Source organism: Triticum aestivum, chromosome 5A (assembly GCF_018294505.1).
Source record: "Triticum aestivum cultivar Chinese Spring chromosome 5A, IWGSC CS RefSeq v2.1, whole genome shotgun sequence".
NCBI lineage: Eukaryota > Viridiplantae > Streptophyta > Magnoliopsida > Poales > Poaceae > Triticum > Triticum aestivum.
The window spans coordinates 660,255,009-660,267,259 of NC_057806.1; the positions used below are offsets into that span (position 1 = coordinate 660,255,009).

At 46.7% G+C, this 12,251-nt stretch overlaps 1 pseudogene; it reads right to left on the reverse strand.

The window, feature by feature from the left end:
* Positions 1–12,251, reverse strand: part of LOC123101744 (probable L-type lectin-domain containing receptor kinase S.5) — a 36,117-nt pseudogene that overhangs the window by 22,221 nt on the left and 1,645 nt on the right.

A 12,251-nucleotide genomic window follows, 5' to 3' on the forward strand; every position in this document is an offset into this window, starting at 1 on the left:
CAAGCTGCGATAGCCCTGAGCCGCTTCAATAGGGTCAAAATCCGGCACCCAAGCTTTTGCCCGGATTAAGGCATTGATCGCACCGGTTCGAGCAGCAGATTTCTTCAGCTCTTCAACCCGGGCAGGAAGCACCGACAGTTTCATCAGAGTGTCCTGAATCAAAGTGGGCGCCGGCTTGTTGTGGGATGCAGTACAGATGATCCGTTGTGCACCAGTGTACAGTTGTTCGATCAACGTGTAGGTGGCTTTCAATTTCTTCCGCATATCTAACCAAAAGTGACCAATGCGTGTCCCTGAAATATCACCAAGGGTTAACAAACCGGTAGCTCTGTAAGACGGCAGAATCAATTCAAAAATCAAATCGGCTTACGAAAGATAGCAGCGGTCATGGCATGCACGTGCCGCTTTATGCTGGTCAGTTCATCCACCACCGTTTTTAGTGCAGCCTCGGCGTCTTCTGCTCGTTTGGTTAAAGCGGATTTTTCAGTAGCCCAATCCGCCCGCTCCTTCTTGAAATCCTTCTTAAGTTGTTCCATGATGCTTAAGGCGCTGATCAACTCCTCTTTTGCTTTTGAGGTTTCAGTCTGTTGGTACTTCAGATTTTCTTGGAGATCGGCGATTTGGGTCTCTTTTGTCTTCAGCTCAGCCTGCATACAGACAGTTATATGATTCAGCAAGCAGTGCAAGAATTGAAGCACCAACCACATAACAAGTTATGCACTTGGTGTTTGGGGACTAATGCCTATTTGATCATCATCTTTCAATTGATTACAAGGTCCCAAGCTCAATACAAGTATTCAACTTGGCACTTGGGGGCTAATGGCTATTTGTTCAAAAAAGTTCTGATACGGAGATATTAATTACTTAAGTCCCGGTTTAACTACAATAAGTTGAACCAGCCCTTGGGGGCTACATCAGCAAATTTCGAGGCATTAAGATTTATATTAGTAAGTCCCGGTTTGAAAGAAGATTACAAACCGGCCCTTGGGGGCTAGGAGAGTCAGCAAGAATTGAAGCATACAAGCAGGAAAGAGCATATGGAAGTTACCTCATATTTATCTTCCATCATGTTAACCAGACCGGCTTCATAGTCACGACTGGTATACAGCCGGTTCAGATAGCCGGAATGGATGTCTTGGGCGTTCAGAGCAGCGTAAGTCGCCAGATCAACATTCCACTTGCCTTTGCCAAAGGCAGCAAATTCTTCCTTGGTAGTATGTTTAGACAAAGCGATAGGATTGCCTGGCTCTGTGCGACCAATGCCAGTAATGACAACCTCATCATCCTTGGCATCACCGGTTTGAACTAGGGTCGTTGGCTTATCAGTAGGCTTTGTTGGATTGGTGGATTTCTCAATCCGGATGGGGCTTGTGGGCTGGTTGACAGGACTTGAGGTATCAATAGGCCTCTCTTCAGCAATAAGATCGTCATCTCGCTGCGGTGGATCATTGGGCATGTCTTCAGGAATAGCTGCTTCAAGATCTGGTGTTTTGCCCGGTTCAGGGACGGCATCCTCCTCGGCCGCTTTATCCAGGCGAGCTTTTTTGCTCGGCCTAGGCTTGGCCCTGAAAGGAATAACAAAGTCAAATACATCATATGTTCCAAGATGATGTACCGGACATATTAAGATAAGTATGGCTTACCCAAGCACTGTTTTGAGCGGTGGCAGCTGAGTAGCCGATGACTCGCCAGAGGATGAGTGGGAAGTAACCTGATAATCGGAGTCAGATGGATTAAGAGGTTGACAAAAACAGCCCGCTTTAGGACAAGCACTGACAAGCCAATTAGAGACCTCTGAACGGCGTTTCTGAACCGGACTGTTCGGTAAACCGGTGGAGGTAATTACCTGGCCGCTGTGCCGGGTTGTGCGGCGAGCTTCGTGCTGTTGGGTCTTCATAAGAAATTTGGGATCCAAGTAAGCAAGAGGATAAGAAAATTTAACTTTCCGGTTTGCCTGACGGATTTTTAGTGAAGGCAAAGGTTCTGAATCGGAAGAGAGAATAATTACCTCTGCAGCATCAGCATGGCTGGCTTCGGCATCATCCTGACAAATATCACCATCAATAAGATGCATGAAAAATAAGCCAAGTGAGTCAAGCCCTACCTCAAGGTCCGGATTATCCACATCATCATCAGGGGACGGATTAGAGGATGCAGTGGTTCTTTTCCTGTGGGCAGTCTTCTTCACAGCTTTAGTCTTTTGCCGGGTTGATCTTTCCGGTTTGTCTGGTTTTTCTGGTTTCTCCTGCGGCAATTTCTTGCTCCAAAACGGATCATTGCCCTGGTTACACAGACACTGATATTAAACAATGACCAGATATATCAATAACAGGTTCAGCAAAAAGAAAAATCAAACTCTTACAGCTGGCGGTTTGTTGGTGGCACAGAAGGGAAGCAGGCCGGTTTTAGCACAGATGTGTCCCGGTTCATTCAGCATCTTGTTCACAGCCTCTGTGATTCCTTCATCGGTGAGCTGGATGTTAGCATGTCGTAGTGGGTCATCAACACTGCCAGTATACTCGCACATCAAACCGGAGCGCTGACTAAGGGGTAGTATGCTCCATGATATCCAACAGCGAGCGAGATCAACCCCTGTTAAACCGTTGGCCATAAAGGCTCTGAGCTTGGATAGTTGAGGAGCGTATTTGCTTCTCTCCTTGGCAGTCAACCTTTGCGGAAAGGGGTGTGTATTGCTAAGCCGCCCCGGACGAAAGCCAGGCAAAGGATTTTCACCAGCAGGGGAGGTGTCTTTGCAATAGAACCATGTTTGATTCCACTCTTTGGGGTGGCTATGCAGCTTGGCATGAGGGTATGTGACCTCTTTCCTTTTCTGAATCGCCACACCGCCCAATTCCGTATTGGAACCATCAGAAAACTCAGTACGGCGGTTTAGATGGAAACAGTCTCTGAACAACTCCACTGTGGGCTCCTCTTGAAAGAACGCCTCACAGAGCACTTGGAAGTGACACATGTTTGTAACAGAGTTGGGACCAGTGTCTTGTGGGTGGAGTTGAAAATCGGCTAAAACGTCCCGGTAAAATTTAGAACCGGGCGGCTTAAAGCCCCGAGCTAAGTGATCTACGACAACGACGACCTCTCCTTCTTGAGGTGTGGGAGGGCATTCTTTGCCAGGAGCCCTCCAATGGATGGTATCTTTGCTGCCTAAGGCGCCGATCAGGACTAAATCGTCCAGTTGAGCCTCTGTGACGCGAGAAGGAACCCAGTTGCACTCATATACTTGCTTGGCCATGATGAAATCTACAAGGTAGGTGATCCCGGTTCAAAAATGCATTGATTAAGGTACATTGGTATGTGCAATGTTAAACCGGAGACATATCTATCTAACCCGGAGTTTTATGAAGCAACAACATCTGGCGGTTCAACAAGGGGACTAATGGTATATACCGGTTTGGCAATTTTTTCTACAAAGTTAAACCGCCTGGTCTAAACATTTAAGCAGATGAGTAAGTTTACAGAAACAGATTTCATAAGACTTCTCTACAGTGACGGATCTGAAGCAAGTTCAGAAAATAAGGAAAATATTCAAGGTTCAAAAAAGAACAGTACTGAATCAATGGGTAGAGATACATATAGATCTATGGTCTTGAGGCATGAAACTGAAGGCGGATGCTAAAAACTACCGCTACACAGAGTAAGGATTCACAGATGCATCTAGGAGTTATCGTATGAACACGAAACAGGCGATGAACACTAGAAGAACATGAAACCCTAGAGCAGATCTGTGTTGAAAAGAACAGAAGACTTACTGGAGATGAGAAAGACGCGGAAGGTTGCCGCGGTGCTCTGGTGCGCCCAAGTTGATGCAGCGGCCAAGGTTGATGCAGAGGTTGACGGTGGCGGCATAGCTCCGAAGCTGGGCGACGCGAGGAGGACGAAGCACAAGGGCACGGAGGGGAAAAAGAAATGACCCTTCGGTCCTATTTATAAGGCAAGGGACAGGAGTCAGGCGCGAAAATCAAGGGACCGTGGGTATGGAAACGAAGATGTCGCCTTAATTGTCGCAGACCTATTAAGGTCCTTTATAACAGGTGATGTCACGCCGGTTTACAACAACCAGAGAAGATGACATCACGGCGGTTCAACAAACTACAAGAAGATATTGAAGATGAAATTTTTTGCTAAAGGATTGACATGAACATGTTCAAATCAATCTGGGGCCTAATGTTGGGGATATCACTACTGGGCGTAAACCGGCCTATCTGGGCCGGGTTAACTTCGTCAGTAGTTAAGTATGTTAAAGCCCAAGAAGGCAGATGATGGCTCAAGGCCCACAGTCGATTCAAGGCCTGTAGTCGTAAACCGGTGTTGGTATTTAACTTGTATTGTAAGTTAGGAATAAGTAGAGACCAAACCGGACACATCTATGAGCCGGTATTGGGACTCTGTGAACCGACGGGCGTCACCCGTGTATATAAGGGGACGACCCGGCGGCGGTTCAAGGACAACAGACAACAACTCGAGACATAGGCGAAGCTTGTTTGCTCCCTGGTCATCGAAACCCCATCAATTCCATCACAACTAGACGTAGGCTTTTACCTTCATCGAAGGGGCCGAGTATAAACTCTCTTGCGTCCCTTTGTCCGCTTTAACCCCTTCAAGCTAACCCGTCGCGATGGCTCCACGACTAAGTCCTTTCTCTAGGACATCTGCCGTGACAAAACCACGACAGTAATGGTGTGTCCGAACATCGTAACCGTACTTTATTAGATATGGTGCGATCTATGATGTCTCTTACAGATTTACCGCTATCGTTTTGGGGTTATGCATTAGAGACAACTACATTCACATTAAATAGGCACCATCTAAATCCGTTGAGATGGCACCATATGAACTATGGTTTGGCAAGAAACCTAAGTTGTCGTTTGTTAAAGTTTGAGGTTGCAATGCTTATGTGAAAATGTTTCAACCTGATAAGCTCAAACCCAAATCGGAGAAGTGCATCTTCATAGGATACCCAAAAGAAAATGTTGGGTACACCTTCTATCACAGATCCGAAGGCAAGATATTCATTGCTGAGAATGGATCCTTTCTAGAGAAGGAGTTTCTCTCGAAAGAAGTGAGTGGGAGGAAAGTAGAACTTGATGAGGTAACTGTACCTGCTCCCTTATTGGAAAGTAGTTCATCACAGAAATCTGTTTCTGTGACTACTACACCAATTAGTGAGGAAGCTAATGATGATGATCATGTAACTTCAGATCAAGTTACTACCGAACCTCGTAGGTAAACCAGAGTGAAATCCGCACCAGAGTGGTACGGTAATCATGTTCTGGAGGTCATGTTACTTGACCATGACGAACCTACAAACTATGAGGAAGTGATGATGAGCCCAGATTCCGCGAAATGGCTCGAGGCCATGAAATCTGAGATGAGATCCATGTATAAGAACAAAGTATGGACTTTGATTGACTTGCCCAAAGATTGGCGAGCCATTGAGATTAAATGGATCTTCAAGAGGAAGACGGACGTTGATAGTAGTGTTACTATCTACAAAGCTAGAATTGTCGCAAAAAGATTTTTCGACAAGTTCAAGGTGTTGACTACGATGAGAGTTTCTTACTCGTATCTATGCTTAAGTCTGTCCGAATCATGTTAGCAGTTGCCGCATTTTATGAAATCTAGCAAATGGATAAACAAAACTGCATCCCTTAATGGATTTATTAAAGAAGAGTTGTATATGATGCAACCAGAAGGTTTTGTCAATCCTAAAGGTACTAACAAAATATGCAAGCTCCAGCGATCCATCTATGGACTGGTGCAAGCATCTCAGAGTTGGAATATACGCTTTGATAAGTTGATCAAAGCATATAGTTTTATACAGACTTGCGGTGAAGCCTGTAGTTACAAGAAAGTGAGTGGGAGCACTACAACATTTCTGATAAGTATATGTGAATGACATATTGTTGATTGGAGATAAATGTAGAATTATGCTGCAAAGCATAAAGGAATGTTTGAAAGGAGTTTTTCAAAGAAAGACCTCGGTGAAGCTGCTTACATATTGAGCATCAAGATCTATAGAGATAGATCAAGACGCTTGATAAGTTTTTCAATGAGTACATACCTTGACAAGATTTTGAAGTAGTTCAAAATGGAACAGTCAAAGAAAGAGTTCTTGCCTGTGTTACAAGGTGTGAAACTAAGTAAGACTCAAAACCCGACCACGGCAGAAGATAGAGAGAGAATGAAAGTCATTCCCTATGCCTTAGCCATAGGTTCTATAAAGTATGCATGCTGTGTACCAGACCTATTGTATACCCTGCCTTGTGTTTGGCAAGGTAGTGCAATAGTGATCTAGGAGTAGATCACTGGACATTGGTCAAAATTATCCTTAGTGGAATAAGGATATGTTTCTCGATTATGGAGGTGACAAAAGGTTCGTCGTAAAGGGTTACGTCGATGCAAGTTTTGACACTGATCCAGATGACTCAAAGTCTCAATCTGGACACATATTGAAAGTGGGATCAATTAACTAAAGTAGCTCCGTGCAGAACATTGTTGACATAGAAATTTGCAAAATACTTACGGATCTGAATGTGGCAGGCCCGTTGACTAAACTTCTCTCACAAGCAAAAAATGATCACACCTTAGTACTCTCCGGGTGTTAATCACATAGCAATGTGAACTAGATTATTGACTCTAGTAAACCCTTTGGGTGTTAGTCACATGTCAATGTGAACTATGGGTGTTAATCGCATGGTGATGTGAACTATTGGTATTAAATCACATGGCAATGTGAACTAGATTATTGACTCTAGTGCAAGTGGGAGACTGAAGGAAATATGCCCTAGAGGCAATTATAAAGTTATTATTTATTTCCTTATATCATGATAAATGTTTATTATTCATGCTAGAATTGTATTAACCAGAAACATAATACATGTGTGAATACATAGACAAACAGAGTGTCACTAGTATGCCTCTACTTGACTAGCTCGTTGATCAAAGATGGTTATGTTTCCTAACCATAGACATGAGTTGTCATTTGATTAACGGGATCACATCATTAGGAGAATGATGTGATTGACTTGACCCATTCCGTTAGCATAGCACTTGATCGTTTAGTTTATTGCTATTGCTTTCTTCATGACTTATACATGTTCCTATGACTATGAGATTATGCAACTCCTGTTTACCGGAGGAACACTTTGTGTGCTACCAAACGTCACAACGTAACTGGGTGATTATAAAGGTGCTCTACAGGTGTCTCCGAAGGTACTTGTTGGGTTGGCATATTTCGAGATTAGGATTTGTCACTCCGATTGTCGGAGAGGTATCTCTGGGCCCTCTCGGTAATGCATATCACTTAAGCCTTGCAAGCATTGCAAGTAATGAGTTAGTTGCGGGATGATGTATTACGAAACAAGTAAAGAGACTTGTCGGTAACGAGATTGAACTAGGTATTGAGATACCGATGATCGAATCTCGGGCAAGTAACATACCGATGACAAAGGGAACAACGTATGTTGTTATGCGGTTTGACCGATAAAGATCTTCGTAGAATATGTGGGAGCCAATATGAGCATCCAGGTTCCGCTATTGGTTATTGACCGAAGACATGTCTCGGTCATGTCTACATTGTTCTCGAACCCGTAGGGTCCGCACGCTTAAGGTTTCGATGACAGTTATATTATGAGTTTATGAGTTTTGATGTACCTAAGGAGTTCGGAGTGTCGGATGAGATCGGGGACATGACGAGGAGTCTCGAAATGGTCGAGACGTAAAGATCGATATATTGGACGACTATATTCGGACATCGGAAAGATTCCAAGTGATTCGGGCATTTTTCGGAGTACCGGAGAGTTACGGGAATTCGCCGGGGAGTATATGGGCATTATTGGGCCATACGGGGATAGAGGAGAGAGGCCAAAAGGAAGGAGGCACCCCCCCCTCTGGTCCGAATTGGACAAGGGGTGCAGCCCCCTTTTCCTTGTTCCTCTCCCCCTCTTTCCTTCTCTCCTACTCCAACAAGGGAAGGAGGAGTCCTACTCCCGCTCGGAGTAGGACTCCCCCCTTGGCGCGCCCTCCTCCTAGGCCGGCCGCCTCCCCCCTTGATCCTTTATATACGGGGGCAGGGGGCACCCCACAGACACAACAATTGATCATTAATCTCTTAGCCGTGTGTGGTGCCCCCCTCCATCATAATCCTCGATAATATTGTAGCGGTGCTTAGGCGAAGCCCTGCGATGGTAGAATATCAAGATCGTCACCACGCCATCATGCTGACGGAACTCTTCCCCGACATTCTGCTGGATCGGAGTCCGGGGATCATCATTGAGCTGAACGTGTGCTAGAACTCGGAGGTTCCGTAGTTTCGGTGCTTGGTCGGTCGGGCCATGAAGACGTACGACTACATCAACCGCGTTGTCATCACGCTTCCGCTTTCGGTCTACGAGGGTACATGGACAACACTCTCCCCTCTCGTTGTTATGCATCACCATGATCTTGCGTGTGCGTAGGAATTTTTTTTGAATTGCTACGTTCCCCTACAGGGACACCCCACATCTTGATCCAAACTGAATGTAGTTTCCCTTTTGCTTTATCATCTGGACTCCAGAAGTCAACCTCCACCATAGCCCCTGTGCCAAGCAGAGTGAATTTTCCAAAGTTTTTCAACTCCACCAATTTGGCCTTGTTAGGAAATCTCCTAAGGAAAGTTTTTGGGCTCTGAAACTTGGCTCTCCAAGTCCACCCCCAATCAAACATTTTGCTAAACCCATAGGCCACTGTGGTGTCATTCAGTTGTCCCTCCTGTACAGTAACCAAGGCCATGGAGTTAATGTGCTCTGTAGCAACAATCTCTTTGGTGTTCTGCACCAGAAGACCTCCCAGCCCCCTGGCTCTATATCCAACATATTTGGCAACTGGTTTTGGCTGTTTCAGAATGGTGCATTCTTCAGTATTATGAGATGGCCTCTGGCATACCACATAGAAGACCTTATTTTTTCAGTCACTTTTTACATGCCCCCGTTCTTTGCATTTAACACAGAAAAGTTCCTTGGGATTTCTTATCTTTTTCTTTTTAGTTGTCTCTTTAGCTCCCTCCACCCTAGCACCAACTTGTGGCTACAGAGTTTCCTGTTTTGGCATATTGGACAAGAGGAACTGATACTGTTGTGCCATTTGCTCTTGTGGCACGAAACCAAACTGCCCAAGCCCCATCCCCATTGGCACTAGCTGAGGGAAACCACTACTGCTCATCATGTGAAACCCTCCTGCCAACTGAACTGGTCCTCCCTGCGCCCCAGCTATGCAATGTTTGTGTTTCCCAGATCCACTCTCCTGCCTGCTTTCAGTCATCCCAGCCTGGTATCTTTCCTGTTAATTACCACCTCTGCCTGATGCAAATCTGCCAAACTTATTGTCTCCAACTCTACCACTCCCGGTGGAATTTCCATCCCCACCAGAACCACTACTGTTGGTCCTTGATCCTCCTCTGAAACTCTCCTCTTTGTTCCTCCAGTCGTATTCATCCAACTCTCTCTCTTCTTGCCTATTGAAACCTCTCCCAAAACTCTCAGATCTGCCATAGAAATTACCTCTCGCTCCTGGATTGGTTCCTCTTCGAGGCATTGGCCTCCAACCCTCTTGTCTGCCAGCCATAGCTTCTTTTCCTTCCCAAAGTAGATCTCCCTTCACCTCTTCCTCTTCTTCGTTAGTCGCCGTCGAGGGTTTGCTAGGGTTTGGTAGGTGGAGGAAATCTGGATCAGGGATGAAGGATGGGATCCCCCCTATATATAGGCCCACTCTCCCACTATCTGTAGCTGGGCTTTTTTCGCACATCCCACTACTGGGCCACTTTCCTCCAGAGCCCACCTGGTCATCCTTTTTTTCCCCACATTGTGCCCCCATCCCACCTGCAACTTTTCTGCTCCTGACTCATATCCACTTTTATAATCTAGACTTTCCTCCATTACTTCTTCCAGCATAAAATTTTCTGGGATATTGTTCACCCTAATTTTTCTATCAACCAATATTTCTTCACAGAGAATCATGTCTCTCTTATCAATTCTATTATCATCAACCTCACACCCCTCATAGTCAGTATCTATATCTGACAAATACTCAGGGAATCTGGGCAGATCCCATATCTTGGGTATCTTATCCCTAATCCTTATCAACGTCATATCAATTTTTTGGTTATGAAACTTTCCCCAATTGGGTGAATCAATGTGAATGAATTCATTTTGATTTACACCTCTCTTTTTTTCATCCCCAACTTTTTCATTTTTAAGCAAAAGGCTTTGAACATAAGTATTCATCCTCTTTTTCAATCTATGATTAACTCGTCTAATTCGATGCTGAGTATCAATATCTCCCTGATCAGCCTCACAATCGCAAGTGTGTGTCAGATACTTAAGAACAGAAGGGCAGATCATACCTGAATTAGCGAGATCCTCGTCAGAAACGTCATCTGAATCTTCACTAGCTAGCACCCAAAAGCGGTTGCCATCCAGCGAAGGACTCAGACTCTGTTCCCGGCGAGGCATGCTGAACGACGAGGCTCTGGAGTCTCCGAGGTTGATGGTGCTGCGGTGAGACGAGCAGAGCGGCGCGACGCCCCCGCCGCCTCCTGCGGCGCCTGATCCATCGGATCTTCGCGGATCTCGATCGGGGCCATGGCCGACCCTAGAGCTGGGAGGGCCAGGACCCCCTCTCGAGGGCGAAGCACCGATTCCCTCATGGCGGGGCGCGAGGTTCGCGGTCGCGAAGATGGTGAAGGTCACCCACTTCCTCTCCACCGCCCGCACCGGCGAGTCTGCCTGATCCGCCGCCCACAGTAGCACCTGCAGCGGGTGCTTGCACCCTCCGCGCCTGAACAGCGATCTCTCCTCCTCCTCCGTCAGATTCTCCATAATCGCCTCCGCCTCCGCATACATCTCGCGCTTGCTCAAGTACCAGGACCCGATCTCTCTCAGGCGGATCTGCAGGCGCGCATCCCTGCCCGCGAACCTCTGCATCTTCTCTTCGCTGATCTCCACCATCTCCGCCGCGAGCTCGAGCAGACAGAGCAGTGGATGAGGTGTACGGGAGAGGAAGAGTGGGAAGGGGAATAACCTGCGCGAATTTCTTTGATCTTAATCCCCCCTCCGCCTTAATTGCTCTCCCACCGGTCGCATTTCCTCCTTCGCCGTCTCCCGAGATGCCATCCCCGCCGATGATGTCCTTCTCGATGTGCGCAACATGACAAGGGAATGCAACCATAGCCCCAGGGGCCAACACGAACCCGCCCCCCCGATCGCCTATCAATCGTGCACCCGCGCTCGTCGATGAGGCGCACCGTCGTGGTGTGCGGGTGTAGCACCACCACGCCCCGGTGGTACTTGGGGTCGTCGCCAATTTCAGATCGGCGGCGAACCACACCGACCACCGCGCGGTGACGGGCTCACAAAATGCGCCGCCCATCTCGTTCTCACCATCCGTGCCGCAGACGTCATCCACCTCACGGTGAAGGCGCCACACCCTATCGGTGATATGCATGTCATCGTCATCCACCACCTCGTGATCAGCCAATGCCCGTAGCCCAGTGACAACCTCAAGGATGAGCACGCCAAACGCATAGATATCAGTCTGCCGCGTCGCCTTGCGGCTAACCGGGTACTCTGGCGCGATGTAGCCCCATGTGCCACCCACACCGGTGACGGAGTTCCTGTCGACAGAGACGGTGCAGGCCAGGCCGAAGTTACCAAGACGGGCCTGGAAACTCGAGTCCAGCATGATGTTGCTCGCCTTGATGTCACGGTGGAGCACCATGGGCTCGTACTCGTGGTGGACATAGACACATAGTGCAGGCCGGTGGCTATGCCCCTGATGATCTCGTAGTGGGTTGCCCATTGCCGGATGGCGCCATTGGTGTTTCGTTGTCTGGTGTCGTTGCCGCCTCTGTGGAAGAGATGTTGGTCTAGGCTACCGTTTGTCATGAACTCGAACACAAGCAGCGGCACTCTTTTGTTGTATGACCATCCTGAAATTTGTTTACTTGCGGAGTTATGAAAACTAGTGTTTATGTATTTCTACAAGTGCATAGCTAGAAATTTAGAATGGATTGCCAGTCGCATTTGACCTCTAACCACAATTAATTATCCTAACTCCATATATATAGGGTCCTACACGCAATATAGATATATGACCTCCATTGCAATACATAACTCAATATAGTATCCTACAGGGAATTATCTGAAATATTTAGGTTATGTACAAATACAACATGTATCCACGAACAGAATATTTTAAAT